Source organism: Mastomys coucha, unplaced genomic scaffold, assembly GCF_008632895.1.
Source record: "Mastomys coucha isolate ucsf_1 unplaced genomic scaffold, UCSF_Mcou_1 pScaffold15, whole genome shotgun sequence".
In the NCBI taxonomy this organism is placed as follows: domain Eukaryota; kingdom Metazoa; phylum Chordata; class Mammalia; order Rodentia; family Muridae; genus Mastomys; species Mastomys coucha.
In genome coordinates, this window is record NW_022196897.1 from 77,153,448 (window position 1) to 77,174,426 (window position 20,979).

General features: G+C 49.8%; 1 long non-coding RNA gene across 4 annotated transcripts in view; it reads left to right on the plus strand.

The window, feature by feature from the left end:
- Positions 1–16,078, plus strand: part of LOC116090458 — a 20,856-nt gene extending 4,778 nt beyond the window's left edge. For all 4 annotated transcript variants that reach the window (XR_004118687.1, XR_004118684.1, XR_004118686.1 and 1 more), the window contains 2 exons: positions 8,387–8,527; positions 15,579–16,078. This is a non-coding gene — a long non-coding RNA (uncharacterized LOC116090458). The remainder of the gene's footprint in view (positions 1–8,386; positions 8,528–15,578) is intronic.
- Positions 16,079–20,979: the final 4,901 nt, after the last annotated feature.

Genomic DNA, 20,979 nt, shown 5'->3' on the forward strand with positions numbered 1-20,979 from the left:
TAGCTGTAGGTCTGTTACTCTGCCCCCACTGTGATGTCTAGCACTTCACTTCAACACCTTATTTCTATTTTCAACACTTTTACCTGAGCTGGGGACAGCCAGCCAGGCCTCTGCTCTCAGAACTCAGAAGCTGGGACCACCCCTGGGCACGTTACTTATGAAGCAGTGGTGGGGCCAGCCTGGCCTGGCCCTGCTGGTACTCTAACCACCCACTATCGAAGACTGCACCCTTGGGCTGCGGCTGAGGGCTTCCACAATGTGACTTTCTGAGGGCAAGCACTTGTCCTCCTCACAGGGCTTCTGTATGGTTTAGCAAGCAAGTGGCAATGTGTTATGGAAAGGAATTGCCCTGGGTGGCAGCCAAAATGAGGCTCCATCAGGTGTTCCCTGGCCATAGACAGTACACCTGTCTCTCTGGAGTGTGGTCCCAGGTCATTGGATTCAGAGTGAACTATGTTTGGTTCTGAGTTTCTGGGTGCTTTCTTTACTTACTCTTGAGCTATAAGATGCTAGTGACTCCTCAGAGCTTTCCTCTCTCCCACACACTGCAGCTGTTCTATGAGGAAGCAGTGCTCTCCTTGTGCCAGCTTCTCTATCTTTGCCTATGCCGAAACCTCCACCTCGCCCTGACACCATCTATGTCCATCAAAATCCAGCCTAGCTGTCTGTGGTGACCTTTAACCACAGCATTTAGAAGGCAGGGGCAGGGGCAGGGGCAGGGGCAGATGGATTCGTGTGAGTTCAAGTCCGGCCTGTTTCCAAGGCTCCCTCTTTCCCTTTCTCAGAGATATCCATCCACCCTGAAGGCTCTAACGTCGAGCATTTGGGGTCCTTTATATCCTAGGTTCTTCCTCAGCCAATGCACCATCCTAGAAAAGACAAACTCTGCAGGGCAGTGGAAGTGCACTTTTAGTTCCATCACTCAGAAGGCAAAGACAGGTGGATCTCTGTGAGTTCAAGGCCAGCCTGGCCTACAGAGGACAGCCAAGGCCACCCACTATCCAAGGCTGCACACTTGTGGACAGGGGAATCCTGCCTTGAAACTTTACCCATATGAATAGAAGTATACAATAAAGACACGCCCCTTTATGTCCTGGCCCAGGTGTGTTAATTTGGGGCAAAATCATTACACTTTTATGCAAGTCACCTTAGCTCTTTAGGGTCTTATTTAATTTCTGTGTTTACTTATACTTTTTCTCATGAATAAAACACAATTCTATCTCCTTGTCTCCTTTTTGAAGCAACTCGAATTTTGTGATGATCAGCACTTTGGCCCTGTTTGGTTTGTATTTTGGAGCTGGGAATCCAAACCCAGGACTTTATTAGGCAAACATTGTGCCACCAACCTCTCTCTCTCTCTGTCTGCCTCTCTTTGTTTCTCTCTCTCTGTCTCTCTGTCTCTCTGTCTCTCTGTCTCTGTCTCTGTGTCTCTCTCTCTCTGTCTCTCTGTCTCTGTCTCTGTCTCTCTCTCTCTGAACAAGGTCTCACCATGAGTACCAGGCTAGTTTTGAATTTAACCCTTCCTCAGCTGCCTCTGTGCTGGGATACCGGTGAGCTCAGTGCTTTAATATATGTGTACACTTGGACAATTTTGTTTGATTTAACATTTCCTCATAAGGGAAAAAGAATTTTAAGTTTTTTCTTTCATTATTTAGATAGTTTTACAATTGTTTTTGTATGTGCTTTGCACAATTATTAAATGTATGTGCAAGTGTGTGTGTGTCTGTGTGAGTTTTATGTGCATGATGTTTATGTGGGTGCCCACGGAAGCCAGAGGGCATTGGATCCCCCCGTAACTGGAGTTATAAGAAGCTGTGAACCACCTGGTGTGAGTGTAGGAATCCAATCCAGGGCCTCTGCAAGAGCTGTAATGCCTCTTAATTACAGCCTTCTCTCCAGTCCCATTTGGGAGAACATTTTTTTACTGGTATTTTAGTGTCTTAATAGCTTTGAAAACTATTGGTAAAAAAATAAGAAGATTTTTTTTTAATTTATTTATTGTTTATCTTAGTGTTTTGAGACAGGTTCTCTCTATGTCCTTCTGGCTGTCCTGAAATTCACTATGTAAGCCAGGCTGGTCTCCAACTCACAGAGATCCACCTGCCTCTGCCTCCTAAGTTCTGTGCACCACTATGCCTGGTGTTATTTTTCAATATTCATATTTTTAAATGCCTGTGTGTGCCTGCAGGAGTTTATGTGTGCCATGTGTGGGCAGGTCCCCTAAAGCTGGTGAAGCCACCTGGTGAAGGTGCTGGGAATGGAACCTAGGTCCTCTGCAAGAGCAGTGAGTACTCTTACCACTGAACCTTCTCTCCAGCTCCAAGAAGGAAAACTATTTCAATCTTTTACTTTGCTACCTTTTAACTAACCCCATTTTCTGGACTCTAACAGTTTTTCCGACATTCAATGGAGCCATTTGATGGCTAGTTTCTAGTAGAAGTAGTAACGGAGGGCTCGGCACTGCTGTTTATAACGATGTAACTCGGCTTGGCTTTGAGACGCATCTACAAGATGCCTGTCTTTCGGATCTGGCTTTTTTCCCCCCACTACGCAGGCACTCACGTGGTAGTCAGTCTTTTGTGATACTTTGTGCAATTTTGGGTCATTCAGATACTTTGTTGAACTAACTGCTACTTCTGTGAATGAATCCACTGAAACTGATTTATCCATTCTCAGGCTAACCTACTTGGTTATCCCCACATTGCTACCAGCAGTGTGCCTGGGGTATGTATGGTCTTGGAGCACAGGCAGTAAGTAGTCTCAGGACTGTATCCGCTTACAGACTGCTGACTTCAGCTTTGTAAGGGGAGGCCAAGCGCTTTTCCTCGTGGCTGTTTGGAGATGTGCACTAATGGCCGTTCTGTTGCCATCTTTTAAAGGTCTTGAGTCTGCCATGCTTGTTCTTAGTTTTATTTTATTTTATTTTTATTGGCTTGTTTGTTGCTGCTTGTCCAGGCAGAGGCTTAGTCTACTACCCACATGAGCTACCACTCATTACATAGCCCACTAAAGCCTTCAGGCTCACTGCTGTCCTGCTTCAGACCACCGCTAGTTCGTTTTACTTGACCAATGGTAGAAAATAGCATCCCACCGAGGTCTTCGTTTGCATTTCCCTCCTCACAGGGAGGTTGGGCGTCCTTTAAATGTTAGCGGGAGGTGTTTTCTCTTTTGTAGTTGCCGCTCTGTTGGAGTCCTCGCTCTTTTTCTGACCGTGTGCAGGGGCGCTCTATAGTTTTCTGGGGTGTGTCCTCTCAGTGGGTACACTGCACACATCGCTAGTCTGTGGTTCTCTGTTCACTTTCTCTCAGGTGTCTCCACCTTTCTCTTTCCTTCCACCCCTGGGCAGATGTCGCTAGGTGTGTGTGTGAGTATGTGTATGTGTGTGAGTGTGTGTATGTGTGTGTGAGAGTGTGTGGGTGTGGGTGTGTGTTTGTGTGTGTATGTGTGAGTGTGTGTGTATATATGTGTGTGTACACGCGAGGGCTGTCAGTCAGAATCTCTATTACCCTGACGACCTTCGCTGCTTCCTTGTCCCCTGAGACTCCGGGGGAACCTTTCCATTGGGGGTGGAGACAGCCTGGTTCGGGGAGCCCTTGCAGGCTTGGGGTGGACAGGATGGCAGGGAGGGTCCCTGCTGGGGGCTGATCACTTCCGCCGCCCAGCTGGGGGCCGGCGCTCTCCGCTCCGCTGGGCAGCAGCACCGCGGCTCCGACTCCCCTGGGCCCTGGGGTCCGGCGCACCGAGGCGGGGGCAGGGTGGGGGTGCGGAAGCTGCCGGAGCAGATAAGGCCAGGGGTCGGTCCTGTGGCGAGACGGTGCGGGACGCAGCTGGCCCACCGCGTACCCAGTGCCGAGAGGGAGGAACTTCGGGTGGGGTGAAGGAGACCCCACCTGCACCGCAGAGCCTGACCCACCCCAGGGAGCAGTGGGGGATGGGGCCTGTCCTCCTCCTTCGCCTCTGGACAAGTGGCCAGTGACAGCAGGGCTGCGCCCCCCCCCCGCCCCTCCCCAGGGTATCTCAGCTGGAAAATACAGGACTGGGAGCTCACTTCTCCCTCAGCTCTGTGGGATGGAAGAGGCCCACTTGGAAGCCCTTTGAGGCTTCAAGCTAGTCTTGACTTTTGGGCCTGATGTACCCCCAAGGCTCTCACTGGCCCGGCCACACCTTCCTGAAGGTCAGGCTTCATTGGTCCCCAATGAATGGAGGGGGAAGGGGCTTATCGAACTTACAGCTAGCAAGCAGATTTAAGCTTTGTGGAGCCTCAAGTCTTTACAATGTTGGATGAAGTCTAAGGAAAAGGTTACAAAACCGTAAACACAGAATTGCAGATTCCCTTCCCAGGGCTAAAAGGACTAAACGCTAGGAAAGAAGGTAGAGTCCAGTTTCCTAGAACAACAGTACCCAGAAGCGCCTAGCAGGGCCTATATAATCTTCTCAGAGACCACCAACACAGCTAATTTGTCAGGGAGACTTAAGGACATACTGCAGGGTGACAGAAGCAGCAACCTTTATACCCAGGCAGTGATCACTAAGAATATCAAGAGCAGTGGAGTATTTGAGGACAGCCGGTCCAATTTTTCAAGTCCCGCCCTGTCACTCAAGGGTTTCTAGTCAGAGGGTCAGGTAGAGAAGGAAAGCCATTTATCGGTCCTTTGTGAAGTGCAACCAAACTGGATTTGTACAGGAAGGGGCTTCAGGGCCCAGGCAGGCAGTGGCATGAGGGGACGGGGCTTCCCCTGACTCCTGGCCTGCCGCAGAGACAGCTGCTAACACCTGAGGTTCTGAGGCTGAAAGAGCATTCAGGTTGGAGAGCCTTGGCTGCTAGTAAAGTCAGGTTCTCTTCCCTGACCAGGTTAAGTACTTCCCTCCTCTGCCTCCCAACTCTAAGATCAGGTTACATCCTCAGGGACTGCTCTCAGCTGCAGAACTAGACCTTAAAAGCTACAAATGGCTGGGCGGTGGTGGCTCACGCCTTTAATCCCAGCACTTGGGAGGCAGAGGCAGGCAGATTTCTGAGATTGAGGCCAGCCTGGTCTACAGAGTGAGTTCCAGGACAGCCAGAGCTATACAGAGAAACTCTGTCTCAAAAAACCAAAAAAAAAAAAGCTACAAATAGGGCCAGGCAGGGATGCACACTTCTTTAATCCCAGCACTCAGTAGATCTCTCTAAATTTGAGGCCAGCCTAGTCTACCTAGTAAGTTAGACGGCAGCCAGGGCTACAAAGACAGACCCCATCTCAAAAATGAGTAAACAAACAAACAGGAGCTCTTGAAGCAGATCTGGATTCAGTTCCCATCACCCACATGTTTACACACTTGGTATGTACATTTGGCAGTTTACAACAAGATGTAACACCAGCCCCAGGGAATCTGATCAAGGCATGCACAAACATATATGCAGCCAAAACATCCAGACACATAAAATAAAATCAAACAATCCAAAAATCCTACAAACATTTGGTGTCAGTGCCTGGAATCCAGGTACTGGGAATATACCTTCCTCAGCCAGTTATTGTCCTATAGAGCAGTCCCTCTGGGGATCAAATGATGCTTTCATGGGTGTCCACTCAGATCATCGGAAAACATAGATACTTACAGTATAATTCATGATAATAGAAAAATTACAGTAATGAAGTAGCAATGAAAGTAATTTTATGGTTGGGGGGTCGCCATAACATGAGGAACTGTATTAAAGGGTCGAAGCCTTAGGAAGGCTGAGAAACAATACTACAGAACAATGCTACTGTTCTAGGGTGAATGTCCACAGTGGGGATGTGAACGAGGCCTTTCAGTCAAGGAGGCTGCTCCACATTCTGTCTCCTCGGGTTTTTTATTTGTTTTTTGTTTTTTGTTTGTTGTTGTTATTTTGAGACAGGTTCTCTCTGTGTAGCCCTGGCTGTCCTGGAACTCATTCTGTAGACCAGGCTGGCCTCAGACACAGAGATCTGCCTGCCTCTGCCTCCTGAATGCTGAGATTAAAGGTGTGCAGTACAATGGCAGGATTCACATTCTGTTTTTCAAACTGTTATTATATTTAGTGTGTGCGTGTGCTCATATGCAGGTATGCACACACGAGTACATACCATGAGATACATATGGTAGTCAAGATAGGAGTCAGTTCTCTCCTCCCCCCATCAGAGTCCCAGGGACTGAACTCAGGTTGTCAGGATTGGTGGCAAGAGCCTTTCCCAAATGAGCCGTCTTGATGGCCCCGTTTTGTTTTTTCCGGAAGAAAAGTTTCACGTAGCCCAGGTTGCTCTTGCACTTGTGTAGTTGAAGATGGCTTTGAACATCTGCTTTTCCTGTCTCCACCTCCCAAGTGCTGGGATCGCAAGCATGTATCGCTATGTTCCAATCTCATTCTGGCTTTTATAAACTCTGTTTTCCCTGCCTTTGAGACCATTTCCCCAACCCTAGCACCTTCCAGGGGAATCAGGAGAAGCAGACTCCTAGGACGGCACCGAAGCCGAGGGCTGGGAAGGCGTGGCCCCTGGCCCGGCTGTCTCCCTTCTGCCGCTTAGGTCACCTGGCTTCCGTCACTCCTCTGCTCTGGGCCTCAGTTTTCTCACCTGTAAAATGGAGCTAATCTTGCACCTATAAGGACTGAAGATACTGTCTTACTGGGCTGCTTGAATGCCACGGGTTATCTAAATAGACATGGTGAGTAAGAAGAAATAGAGGTCTTGTCCCCAGCAGAAGCTTAGGCCTTTGAGGTTTCTGTTCCCAAGGGGGAGCCTGTTGGTTGGAGGCTGAGAAGCACGGCTCCAGCATTCTCCCAAATCAGGAAAGGTCAGAGCAAGGCCAGGGGCCCAGGTGTGCTCAAGAGAAGAATGGGGAGCCAAGCTTCTCACCTAAGTCAGTCAGGTGTGTGGGGAGGAAGTGGAAATTTCTGGGAGGAGGCAGGAAGCAGACTGTGGTATGATGCTGGCCTCAGGATGACTGGAGGCCACACTCCAAACCTTGTCTGTCCCTCATTGCAAACATTTGAAACAAGCATCCTCCCCGCTTTCCAAATTTGGAATCTGAGGCTCGGGGTGGGGGTGGGAGTGTCACTTCCCAAGGGTCCTTCACGGTGCATGCTTCGTGGCCTGTCTGACTCCTTCACGGTGCATGCTCCATGGTCTGTCTGCCTGACAAGGTTCCTAGAGAAATGGTGTAATCTTGTTCTCTTGCTGAGGAAACCAAGGCGCCAAAGAATGTCAGTTCCCACCACTCTCTCCCAAGAGCTTCACGTGAGCGGCTGTCTAGATGGCACTGTGACACTGGGGCCTGAGCAGAAGTGGCTCATGGTAAGAGCAGAGAACTGGAGTAAGCACGCGTTCACATTAGAAGGCCTTCAGTGGAGGCACCTGGTGTCCCTTCGCCTGTACCCCAATAGCAGAGATGTAGCAGATGAAAGGGCTCCTGGGCATGGAGACATGGCTCACACGAGACCCCAAAACTAAATATATATATATATACATATATGTATATATGTATACATATATATATATACACACACACACACATATATATATATAATTTCTTATCTTACCATTTATATAAGTTTTCATAGTCTTTTTGTTGGTTTTCTTTTTGTAGCTCTGGCTGTCCTGGAACTCATTCCATAGACCTGGCTGGTCTCAAACTCAGAGATTCACCTGCCTCTGCCTCCAGAGTGCTGGGATTAAAGGTGTACGTGCCACCACTACCTAGTTTTATCCTTCATAACATGGACAGATCCCCTATTTTAGTAAAACCTCCTCTTTCCACCTTTTGCCTAAGTGGGCAAGTCAGAAGTCCACACCACAGCTCCCTCCTTTGGCTGAGTGTGTATTCTCTGTCTATACTGTGGACCCCAAGGAACTGAGAGCTGAGAGAAGAGCAAGAGAGAAAAAGGCCAAAGCAAAGGCCTGGCCTCTGTCATTGCACAGGGCCAGCTCTGCCTCTGCCCCTTGCCTTAGCCATCTTCTCTCACAGACATTTGTCCATCCAGCCCCAAGAATCTTGTTCACAGTTCTCAGGATGCTCCACCCCTCACTTTGTCCCTTGAGGTCCTTGGTCTGCCACCCGTCTGCATGACCTTTGGCTATGCAGCCTGGCATCTACCCTCCAAGGACTGACATACAGCCTGGGGATTTCTAGACCTCTTAGGAGGAAATTTGGGCCCAAGTTTCCTCGTCTGGGGTGCCTGGCCCCAGAGATCAGTGAGGAGGGTTGTTGGGGAGCAGGCTCTGGGTAGGTGAGGTGCCTAAGCTTCAGCAGAGGTCTGGACGCTGGCAGGAGAGGCAGGAGGAAGGAGGGAAGGCTATGGGTGCCCCAGGCTGCTGCCTGGCAGGTCCCCGTGCCCAGGCTAGGGAAGTTTGTTATTTCTCCTGCTTCGACTTCCCCCTTTGATTTATTATAGCCATGAAATGCTCTGCTCTCTTCTCTTTTCCTTGCTGTACCCCGGGGTTGGAGGAACACAGGCCTCCCGAGGTCCCAGGATTCAGCCTTACTGGACTACCATCTCTTTCCAAAGGCAGGGCATGGGGACCAGGAATGAGAGGTGAGTTGGGCAGGCAGGGTAGGATGGGAGGGGCCCTGGCCTCTCTAAAGCTGGCCACCCCAGGGTGGGCAAAATATTATCTGGACAGAGGGTAAAGCAGGTATAGATTTGACAGCAGCAGGCTTCCTGGAGAGGCAGGGATAGCAGGCTCAAGGTTAACGATTTTGGTAGGGCTTAGAAATAGAGCCTGGCTAGGGTCTGAAGACCAGGTATCTCCAAGTGGCAAATACTGTATCTGAGACATGGGTTCTCTATGACCCCCTGACACCAAATTCTGATTTAAGTATAGGCACAATAGGCCTGGTTCAGGCCAGCTTGGGTACTGGACTGAGAACCTTGAAGAGAAATGGCCCGAGGGCCCAGAAAACTCTAGGCTCTTCTAGGTCACAATGGGACATCACTCTAACCCCTGCACATGAAAGCCTGGGTCTGTGTCTGCCCCTCTGCAGGCCTGGTGGCAGGAGCGTTTCTCCCAGGCCAGGCCCTGTGTGGTGCCTGTGGTAATGGGGCTGTTGGCGTTTTGCAATGGGCAGGGGGTGGGGAGGCAGTGCACACATGCTTCCTGTGGTGACTGGGCGCTTCCTGTTTTCTCAGGCACCGGCCTTGCTGCTGCCGATGTGGAAACAGGGGCAGCTGCAGCCAGGGCGGCTCCAGGCTGGGCACTCTGACCCTGCCCAAGAGGGAGTGAGGGGCCCACCACCCTTAGACTTAAGATTTGGACAGTGGGTGGGTAGGAGTCTCCTCCTGCCCACACTGAGTCCTAGTCTTAGCTCACCCAAGAGAAAGGTCAGGCATACATGGTTCTGGACAAGCTGGGAGCCCAGGAGGTCAGCACCTAGGGGTGACAGCTAGGGCACATGGATCTGGGCTTGGTTGTTTCTCTAAATGCCACTGTTCAGCCTCTCCTAGCCCTTGGTTTCTGGTTTTGTGTAGTGTCATGGCAGCCATCATATACAATCCCTAACCCACATTGACCCTAGTCCCAACATTCACAGCGTTGGGGATAGCACTGAAGCTGAGCCCCCAAGAGGTGGGGCTGGGCATAGACCTTGGCAGAAGGGGAAATTCTAAGACAGGAAGAGTGTAAGGCAGGTAGGACTTACCAGAACCAAATAAGTCCTGGTGTTGGTGGAACAGAGGGACAATAGTGGGTATGTAGTTGATGCAGAAGGACACTTTTACCCCTGTAGATGTTGGAAAGGAGTTTGAGAACCCCAACATCCTTCTTCAGAAGACTAGTGCTCAGGGGCAGGTTTCCCCTCTCCCAGGGACGTGGAGACCCATATGATGTATGACCCAGGAGCCTTGAGAGAGGCCCATTCCTGGCCCTAGCTGTCAGCCTGCTTGCTGGGCTGAGATGGGGTGTTGCCATTAGGGGCAGGCCTTGAGGTTTGACATCGCCTCTTCCCGAAGCTGTTTGTTTTGCTTCTGGGCTGGTGTTTCGAGAACTGGAGGGAATGACTTTGCTTCTCAAAGAGCTTACAGAGGGCATTTGGCCCTGAAGGAGGCTGAGGCTCAATCCACCCCCTGGACGTGGACTAATTTGTGGACTGAGTTAGCTAGCTACCCTGTTGGTCTAGGATGTTTTGAGATGTGTACTCCACAGGAAGCTCCCCTCTAATCCTAAGATTTGCTAATCACAGCGGAGGGACCCAGTTGAAACTTCAGAATCCTCTGATGCCGAGACTCAGGCTAAGGGACCATTGGACCAGCCTGGCCTCTACAGTTCTGTGCCCTGGGCCGGCCTGAGTGCTGAGTTGGCGACACAGCAGCTGTCCTGGCCACGGAGGCCCAGTTATAAATAAGCGCCATCTGGCCAGGTCATCAAGTTCTGCAGATCCTCCAGTCCAGCTGCATTACCTCAGTGACCACAGGTCGGGCTGCCCAGTGCTAGGCTCATCAGAACCCACCCACTCAGACCAAAAGCCGTGTGATCCTCGAGCATCTGCAAGCCCCTCAGACCCAAGACTCACTGGACACAGGTCATAGGGGGACGGGGCACATTCTGCCTGCACGGAGCCGGAGCGGGCAGCTATTTACAAACCGAAACCGGGAGAAGTGAAGTGGCTGTGGCCAAAGTGGCTCCAGGTCCCCAGCCCCCACTCCCATTCCATCCCCACTGGCCCAGCCCCCTCTCCCCATGGCTTCCTCTTTCCTTCCCCACATAGCTCCCCAACCTCCCACTGCCTGGTCAGTTCTAGATTCCCTGCAAGCACCTCACGGTGACCTCTAACTCCCACAGTACATTTCTGGGGGTCACCTTCCTTTCATCCCAGGACTCCAACCATCAGAGCTCTGGAGCCATTCCTTCCCACCAGCCTCAGCTCGCCCTGGGCTGCACGAACACATTCCCACAGTTCTCGGTTCCTTTTCACGCCTGGAAAAGCTCCAACCTCAATGGCCGCCACAGTGCTTCTGGCCTCCACCCAAGGGCGGCTTCTCTGGCCGTTCTTAACCTTCACAATGGACGAGTAAGGGTCAAGAGATCTAGCAGACTTGGGTGGTACTGCAGTCCCTGGGGCCCTGGCAAGGCATGTTTCCTGGCAAGAAGCCCTAGCCATCACTCTATTCAAATTGGATTTCAGCCCCTTGTCAGACCAGGCTTGTGAGGGTCTCAGGTATTTGTGCTGTCCAGACTTGAGTTGAGATAGCTAGAACCAGAGCCCAGCACTGCCTAGGAACTAGTAGCAGGTTGGCCCTTCAAAATAGACAAATGATTGACAACACAAACCCATTACTTGGAGGATGAGAATGTAGCTCAGTAGGCAGCATGCCTTGTCTAGCATAAAGCCCTGAACTTTGTTCCCAGCACTATATGAACAGTCGTTGTGGCACACAATGCAAGAGGGTCAGAAGCCCAAGGTTGTCCTCTAATAAGTACCACATTCAAGGCTATCCTGGACTACATGAGGCTTTGGTTCAAAAACAAGGAAAACCTCTACTGAGGGTAGACAGCCTCCCCACATTGATACAGCAGTTTAAAGCTCACGGTCAGCTATTTGTCTTGGAAACAAAACAGAGGCCCTGGGAGGAAGCCATGCATCCAAGGGCACACTGCTCGAAGGCATCTCGTTTGCCTGCCCCGCTCTACTCCTCAGTCTTCCTCCCATCGGGATAGACGTTTCCCAGATGTGACAAGGACAGAGAGAGATGTCCTAAGGAGAAAGCAGGCCTTAGAGCATGGAGCTTGTCACCTTCCCTGGCTGTATATTACTCATGCCCAGTACCCCCGGCCTTCTCCGCTCACCCGGTCCTCCTTTCTTGCCATGTCCCAGCTGAGGGAAGGCACTAGTCTGACCTTGATTGGTCCACAGATACCTGACTGAGCCTTACCTGTCTTCTCTGATTCCTCACAAACATTTAGTTAGCATGCCATGCCAGCCCCGTGTCAGTTGCCCAGAGTCTCTACAGCTGAGACTTATCCTTTGACCCTGGAAACCTACAATCCAACAGGCAGATGAGCTACGCAGTCCCAAGAACTTCAAGAGAAGGCTGTGGGGGGAACAGCGGAGCAATGAGGATTGCTTGGGATGGGGAGAGGGGGGTCCAGGAGAGGGGCTACTTGGGATGGCCCATGCATGACAGGAAAGTGAGGAGGATGGGTTCTCTACACTGAGTCACATGCCTCAGCTTCAGTGGCTCCCATGGTCTAGGTGCCTTTGCTTGCTTTTGACTTTGCGGAACTCCTTACCCACCTACCAAGGCCCTCAGAAACACCATAGCACGTGTGTCAGACACACCAGGCCTGGCCTGGCAGCTCCTCACCTCCCTCTTCTTTCTAGACCCTGAACAGAACCAGAGGCCAGGTCTCCCTGTTCGCAATACCCTTGCCAGCCCCGCCCAGCAGGAGTCTGCTCCCAGGCTCCAGCCCCCTTTGTCCTCTGCTCTGAAAAGCACCGTTTCCCTTTTCTGGGTGACCACACACCATGCACAGGGAATTTCCATTGTAGCCTGCGGAGTGTCTGATTCACTCAGGCCCCTCACAAAGTTAACTCCTTGCGGGTCCAACACACTGGGCTGTCTCCCACTCAAGCTGGGCTTGGGTAGCTGTGTACTGACCTTAGGCCCCATGGAGTGGTAGTTGAGCTCAGAAACTCCACTTAGCACCCCTCATACACCCCATCACAAAACCCCAAGCATGCACTCTCAGGCAGCTTCCCAGACCAAGAGATTGATTAGGTGGGAGGCAACCTGCCCCTTTCTACCTGTGTGGCCTGAAATGAGCCCAAGGCTTATCTATAAAGCAGAAGCAATTCCTGTCCGTAGCCCTACTGAAAAGACAAGTGTGCTGTGCCCACAGTAGGAGCTCTTTCTTAGCTTTCTCTCTCTCTAAGGAGCCCACTCCTCTGATCAGGCCCTCTGGGCTGGCTCTCTCTTTCTGAGAGCAGAGGGTTCAGAGACACTGCCTTTAGGTTGGTGGGGACCTAAACAGAGAGGCATCTCCTAGCTCTTCTTTCCCAGTTCTCTGGCTCCTTTTCTCAGAAGCTCTTAGGGGACTGAGGCCTAAGAAAGATGCTGAGCTCTGGGAACAGGACTGTTATCTTCCCCAGATTGAGATGCAGGGCACGTGCGTCTCACACAGACTCTGAGCCTACTACCTCATTAGCCCTGAGAAATCACCACCTCCATTCCCAGAGGTATCTTTTATTATTTCTCCCATCTGGGGACAAAGAGCCTGAGGTCGCTAGAAGTGGGTTCCTTGCTGTCAGCCATGTAGAGAAAGAGGTATAGGGACAGGAGCCACACTGCAGGCTTCAGAAATCATTGGCAGAAGCCAATGAAAGAAGCACATACTAAGTGGACTTTTAGTCTTGGAAACAAGGCTAGGAAGTGGTTCTTGTTGACGTCTCTCTGTAGAGCTGAGCCTAAGCTCTGGAGAGGGGAAGGAACTCAGAAGACTACACACAGCCAATCCATGAGGGGTGGGAGGAGATCCCTTGGAGCTAGAGATGGGATGGTAAAGGGGGCTCCGTAAAGGAGGGGGGGCCTGAGTGGGGAAGCAGCTCCTGTCCTCGGTGAGCAAGCTGGGGGTGTGGTGCTGCCCGTGGTGAGCAGACGGAAGTCGCTGTGGGTGGTGGTGGGTTTGAGGTGCAAGGAGACTGAGTGATGTGGCCGGGAGGTGAGCGCTCCGCATCTGCAGGCCTGGTCATCAGGAGACAGGGTACAATAAGATTCAGAGGAGTGTGGGCTGATCTGGAGATTTGTATCTCTTAGTCATTGGTACTGGAACATATGGGACCAGGAACTGGAATAGAACAGGAGGAGAAACTGAGGCAAAGCTTGGGAAAGACAGGGCAAACTGAAAAAAAAAAAAGGCCACTCTAGCTGAGTGTCCAGTAGGGTGTAAAAGAGGGTGAGAGCCTGTGAGCAAAGCCTGTGGGAGATTGAGAAAGAGGTTCTGGGAATGTTGAGTAGTGTCTTCTGGTTGGCATGGGTTAGGGCTAGATGGACTCCCAGTGTAGGAGGCTCCAACACAGGCCTCCGAGGGATGGCTTCGGCTCTGGACAGGCAAGAAAGAGCTAAGGAAGACTTTCAGGTAGGGAGAGACACAAGAAGCCAAGAGGTGGGACAGCTGCAGAAGGCCAGGCCCTAGGGCACTCAGAGCTGCAGGCACCTCTGCCCCCACTCCAGCCACGTGTAGGCCCACTGCATGACTCTCACTTCTCTGACCTCAATCTCTCACCTGCACAGTAGCACTGATAAGTCCTGCCTTGTGATAAGTCCTGCCTCGTGGAACCACAGGAAGGCTGGAAGAGCTAACATTGGTATACAGTAGAAACTTAATAAATGCCATTTGCCCACAGTACGCAAAGAAAGCGCTTGCAGGAGGCTTTTTCTCCTGTCTTTTGTGATCTGGCTTGGCTGAGCAATTCTGCAAGCTAGAAGCCACTTTAGAGGCTCAGTTGCCTGCTACCCGGAGGATGATAATGGAGGTGACTTCAGATTTTGATGGGTGAGACTGTACCCACCACTATGTCCACAATCAGAGTCAAGGCCAAACTCCAGCCCCGAGTCCTGTTTGATCTCCCCTCTGGATCTGTTCTTAGGGCTTTCTGCTCTTCCCACATCTGATGTTGTTGACAATGGGTGGCCCCGATGCTTGGGACATGCCTCTCAGAAACCCTGCGTGTTCATTCCCTCACCCATTTCCAGGGCTTGCTCAGATCTCCCGTTCTGCCCTTTGTGTCCCCTTTAATACATCCAGCGTGTGAGCCCCTCCCCCAGATGCATGCCCCTTTTCTCCACAGCTCCTTTCCTTCTAACAGGCAGTGGGAGTCACCAGCCATCTACTGTTTATCACTCGGCCCCTGCCATTTTGACAGGGAAAGATTCCTGCCTCTTCTGGTCACCTGGCATCTAGGGAACTCAAGTAGATACTTTTTGACTATCTTAATGTTCTCAAGAGCCAACCCAGTGTCGTGACCAAAACTTTCAGAGCTCCAAGGGGCCCAAGTAACACAGGCTGGGGCCCCAGGAGCCTCTCCCAGTGTCTCAACCATGAGAGGAAGTTGCAAGACAGCCATTTCAGTACATAGGCTCAACTCTTTATGGTCAGCTTTCCCAGCCCTTGATAGAGAGGTCTGTGTTTTCACACGCACCTTGCCTCAGCTCCTGGGGTTATGTGTGTAGGAAAGTGGGAAGGGGAGTTCTCTCAGTTCTCAGTCCTTGGGACTGAAGTGCCTTGCTAGGGATGTTGAGGGTCTGTAGTTTCAGGACTCCTGTCAGTTTCTGGTTGCTGGCCTACTCTGTGATTGTATTAACACCTTGCCCACCCCCCATCAGCAACCAGCCAAGAGATATATAACCCCCAGGCTGTCTGATCTCCCTGTCACTCTAAAGGCCAGCCTCTGTCTAGTGTCTGGGGAAGTGGCACCATCATGTGTGCTGCTAATAGGATGATAAATAGGTACAATTTAGTTGTGGGAGATAGGGCAATACTTATCTGTCTGTTATCTCTCTCAGAATTAAAAACGCACTGTAATTCAAGTGTTAGTCATTTTTGTGAGATACATCCCTGCATATGTGTAAACTAATGTATTTTTTTCAACAGCAGCCCCAGTTACAGCAGCAAAAGATGGCTGAACAGAGCTAGGCAAGCCTGTAACTGTGGCCTCCGGGAAGCAGAAACAGAAGACCTGTAAGTTCAAGGCCAGAAAATAAGAAAGAATAAAGAAAGAATAACCCACATCGATAAGGACCTGGTTACAGAAACTGTAACCACGAGACACTATCCAGCAAACAAGAACCACAGCAACACGCATCCCCACGGGCCGCAGGCGCTGTGCTGACCTTCCTGCAAGTTTCCTCTGTTCATTTTCTGTTATGAAAATAAATTACAAAGCCAGTCTAGGTTACATAGTGAGTTCCAGGCTATCCAGACTGGCATGGTCTCAATTAGTAAGTAAGTAAGTAAGTAAGTAAGTAAATAAATAAATAAATAAAAGTGAAAAACTAAAATGCACTTTTAAAGATGTTTCTAAGGGAGAGCAGACAGGATGGAGCTGCAACTCAGAGCTCTTGGCTGGTACTTGTGAGAACTTTATTTCAATCCCCAGTACCACAAAAAAGCCGGACTGGAGGCACAAGCCGGGAATCCCAGCTTCTGGGAGAGGATGAGACACGTGGGTGTGGGTGTGTGGGTGGCAGGAAGTTCCAGGCAATTTAGTGACATTTTGTTTCATATTAAAATGTAAAAGGAAGGCTGGAAGATACACTCAGTGGTGGAGCACTTGCCTGTCTTCTGTGTGAGAGGTCCTAGGTCCAACCTCAGTGCCAGACCAAAAGAAAAACTAAGGAGTTAAAGTTAGGGGACAGTTCCTTCTAGAAGGAATTGGGGGAAGGGCACGTAGGGCATGCTTCATGTTCAAGTCTTCATCTGGGTATTTATGCCACAGGTGTTAATTTTACAATTACCTTCCACTGCACATACGTATGTTATGCGCTCTGTTTTATGAATGGTGTCTCACAGTCTGCAGATACACAGCTGCATGAGGTGACACACATTCATTGCCTTGCTACTGGTTTTGCTCAGGGCCTTGTACATGTTAGGGAAGCACTCTAAACACTGGGGTACATCTTCAGCTGTCGTCCTTGCTACTTATGAGATTGAGGGTCACTTGAGCCCAGGAATTTGGGGATATCGATCACAAGAAACTATCTCGATAAGATAAATGCATTTATTTGTTTTACATATATTTAGTGTGTGTGCATCATGGCATGGGGTGGGGGCATGTACATGTGTGGAGGTGAGAGGATCTCTCGTTTGTCAGTCAGTTTGCTCCTTCTATCACGTGGGTCCCAGTGATCTAAATTAGGTTGTCAAGGTTGGTAGCCTTTTACCACTGAGCTATTTCACTTGCCCTATCTTATTTTTAAAATAAACTACATTTTTTCTCTTGTATTACCATGTTACATTTCTGGTAAAGTCACCATAAATTGGAAATATTTAAAGTTAGAGATGTATTTACTAGTGCTGGCCCACAGGCCCAGCAAGTAAGGGCACTGGCTTCTCAAACTGCAGTGTAACCTGTATTCAGTCCTGGGAACGGGTATGGTAGAAGAGAGCAGATTCCACAAAGCTGTCTTCTGACCTCCACACTTGGGCCATGGCACACATACCTGCCCCATCAAACACATAATAAAAACCACACGTGTTTTAACTTTAAAATGTATGTATGTCAGGCCATGGTGGTGCGCCTGTAATTCCTGCACTCAGGAGGCAGAGGTAGGCTGATCTCTGAGATGGAGGCCAGCCTGGTCTACAGAGGGAGTTTTAGAACAGTCAGGGCTACACAGAAAAACTCATTCTCTGGGTGGGAAATGCATGTTCAGGGCTGGAGAGATGGCTTAATGGTTAAGAGTATGCATCTCTTGAAGAGGACAAAAATTAAGTTCCCAGCACCCACATCAGGTGGCTTATAACATCTGTAACTCCAGCTCTAGAAGATCTGACATCCTCTTCTGATGGATGAGGGAACCTGTACTCATGTGCACATTACACACACACACACACACACACACACACACATCATCATCATCTTCATCATCATCATCATCATCAATTAAAAACTAAAAATAATTTAAAACTTTGTTTTTCTCTTCTGTTCCCTGGAGGCACCAATATTTTTGGTTCCAAACCAATTTCCTGCCACCAAGAGTGAGTCAAAAGCACTGCCCAACAAGGGGCACCTGGTGACCTCCAGAAAGCCCAGAACTCTCTCTCCTGGAGAGGAAGGAGTCTGTGCCATGCTCCCTTCTCTGAGGTCTGCTGACCACCAGCTCTCTGAGGTCCCACATTTCTTTGTTCCTCTGTGTCCTCTCTTCTCCCCTGCTCCCTTCCCTCCTTCCCTAATGCTCCCGTTGTCAGCTTCTCTTCTTTCTTTTGGACTTTGTATTTTGTTTCTCTTTCCCTTCCTGGAGTATCAGATCTCCTCTTCCTGCTGGGAAACCTGAACCTGCCCAGAGCCCACTCTTCTACTCATAAGCTGTGTGACCGACCCTGTTTGAGTCACGGATCTAGGTCTCGGTTTAGCAGGTTGCTGTCTTAGTGCCATGAGGTCACAAGGATGGAAACATCCAGCTTAGTAACAAACCTCAGAGCCCTAAACCAACAGTTTTCCCTGTCATGTTTGCATGCACATGCATGCGTGCGTGTGCGTGCGTGTGTGCGTGTATATGTGTGTGTGTGTGTGTGTGTGTGTGTGTGTGTGTGTGTATACATGACCAACCTCTACAAATTCTCAGGACATTGTCTACCTTGTTTTTTGACACAGGGTCCCTCACGTGCCTTGAACTCAGTGTTCTGGCTAGAATGATCCCTCCTGTTTACCTCTTCAGTGCTGGGTTTCTAAGGTATAACACCATTCCCTGCTTTTTATGTAGGAGCTGGGATTGAACTCAGGTCCTAACCCTTGCAAGTGAGCACTTTACCAACTGAGCTATCACCCTCATCCAAGTGTCTTTTTTATTTTAATTAGTTTTTTCGAGACAGGGTTTCTCTGTATAGCCCTGGCTGTCCTAGAACTCACTCTGTAGACCAGGCTGGCCTCGAACTCAGAAATCCGCCTGCCTCTGCCTTCCAAGTGCGCCACCACCGCCCTGCCCAAGTGTCTTTTAAAAGGCAACATTAACTTGGGTTGTGCATTAGCAGACTTCCCCTGTTGTTCACTATTTAAAGCTACCACAGCACTGCTACCCCACGACCTATGAGGACAAAACTCACTGCAAACTGAAAACATCTTGTTTGTATGTTTAGCTCAGGTGTTTCTCTCAGTGACTGGGGTCAGGTTAGGAGCCTTCCTGTGGGTCCTGGGTTCCCTCTGTGAGGTACAAGGCTTGACTTGGGCTTTCTTAGAGTCTAGGATTCTGGGATTTTAATAACAGCAGGTCCCTGGAGGTGAGAGGGGAAGAGGCCTGGGAGGCCTTTGGGAGTGAAGGCAGCTAGGTGTGCTCAGCCTCAGGATACTATTATCCAGAGGGTGGACTTTAGTCCACACATTTCTAGAAAGCTTAGTCTTTTATTTCCTTGTCTTCCCCCTTCCCCGCACTGCCCAGCCCAGGTCTACTTTGTCCTAGGGATTGAACTCAGGACACTAAGCATGCACTCTATGATTGAGACCCCTCCAAGCTACCCTGGATATCTCTCTCTCTCTCTCTCTCTCTCTCTCTCTCTCTCTCTCTCTCTCTCTCCCTCCCTCCTTCCCTCCCTCTCTCTCTCTCTCTCTCTCTCTCTCTCTCTCTTTTACTTTTTTTTTTTTTTAATATTTTGCCGGGCAGTGGTGGTGCACACCTTTAATCCCAGCACTTAGGAGGCAGAGGCAGGCAGATTTCTGAGATGGAGGCCAGCCTGGTCTACAGAGTGAGTTTGAAGACAGTCAGGGCTACACAGAGAAAACCCTTTCTGAAAAAAAAAAAAAAAAACAACTTTTTTGGAGAGTTATTTATTTTATGTGATCAAGTGGTTTGTTTTCTTTTAACCTACATATGTGCATCATGTGTGTGCCAAAAGAGGACATTGGAATTCCTGGGACTGGCGTTACATACAGCTGTGAGCCACCATGTGGGGACTGGGAGTGGAGCATAGGTCTTCTACAAGAGCTACAAATCTGTCAACCGGACCGTCATCTTTCTGGATTCCCCTGGCTCTCTTTTATGAGCCGCCTTGGACAGACATAGAACGATTCTTTTCCTGGAGCCCTTGAATCTTACACTTTGGGAACACACAGCCTACCTGGTCTCTTGTCTGTGATCATAAGGCAAATCTCACACTCCCTGCTTAGAACCAGCAGAAACACCACTGATGATGCTGTATTTGGCCCAGGCTCCTGGGCTTAGCAGTAAAGGCTTGCTTTCCCATTATGCCTTTCTCCTGGCCACAGTGATAGCAGCTTACTGCTCCAAGTTCTTCTCTAAATCTCTGTCTGCACTCAGACTGCCTCTTCAGCCAGGCATGCATTTTATGATATCCCATGCACACTGCTCCCAGGATGCCCTTTCTGGGACCCTGATCAAATAACTTGTCCCCACACATACCCACTACCCCTCTCTTGCCTTCTCTCCACAAAGCCCACAGTCTGTCTGCCCATCTCTCTACAGGCCTGAGGTCTCATTCATGTGTGTGGATACATAGAAATTGCTGAGTGAACTTTGTAACTGGATGAATGCAGAAATGAATAAACATGTTCATAAAGAGACTAAGCTAGGGTCTGGGGATGAAAGCTGACAGAGTGCTTTCCCACGCTCAAAGTCTGGAGTTCAATCCCCAGCACCACAGAAACTGAGCAATTAAATGTGGTGGAGATCAAAGCTGTTCTCAGTTATATAAAAAAGTTCAAGGATAGTCTGGGCTAGAGATCCTAAGAAAAACATGGTGGTGTGAAGGGGGGAAGAGGGAGAAGGAGAGAGAAGAGAGGAGGGAAAGGAGGATGGACACAAGTTGATGGAGGGAGTGAAGGGAGAAAGGAAGGAAGGAAGAATTTGGGGCTTGGCATGGGGCTCCCTCCAGCACTGTCGAGGCAAAGGTGAGAGGATAAATACAAATTTGAAAACAGCCTGGTCTATACAGCAAGTTCCAGGCTAGCCCGGGATACCATAAGCAAGACCTTACTAGAACAACCAAAGCAATGAATTAATGAATGAAAATAACAGTCAGGACCTGGTTCTCATGTCCCAGACCATTCTCCCCTTATAATCCAGTCACCTGGAGCTAGGCCTGTTTGGTGGAAACCTGAGGAACTACAACTGCTGGTGTGGAGTGAGTTTGTGTCTTCCCTCACCTCAGGGAGGGGCTTGAGTCAGGTTCCTGGGAGCCTGGAGGACATGTGATCTGGACCCTCTGGGGAGTCCCAAGTGTGTCTGCTCCAGGACAGCCAGGGCTACACAGAGAAACCCTGTCTCAAAAAAACAAAAACAAAACAAAACAAAAACCAAGTGTGTCTGCAAGAAAAGAAAGG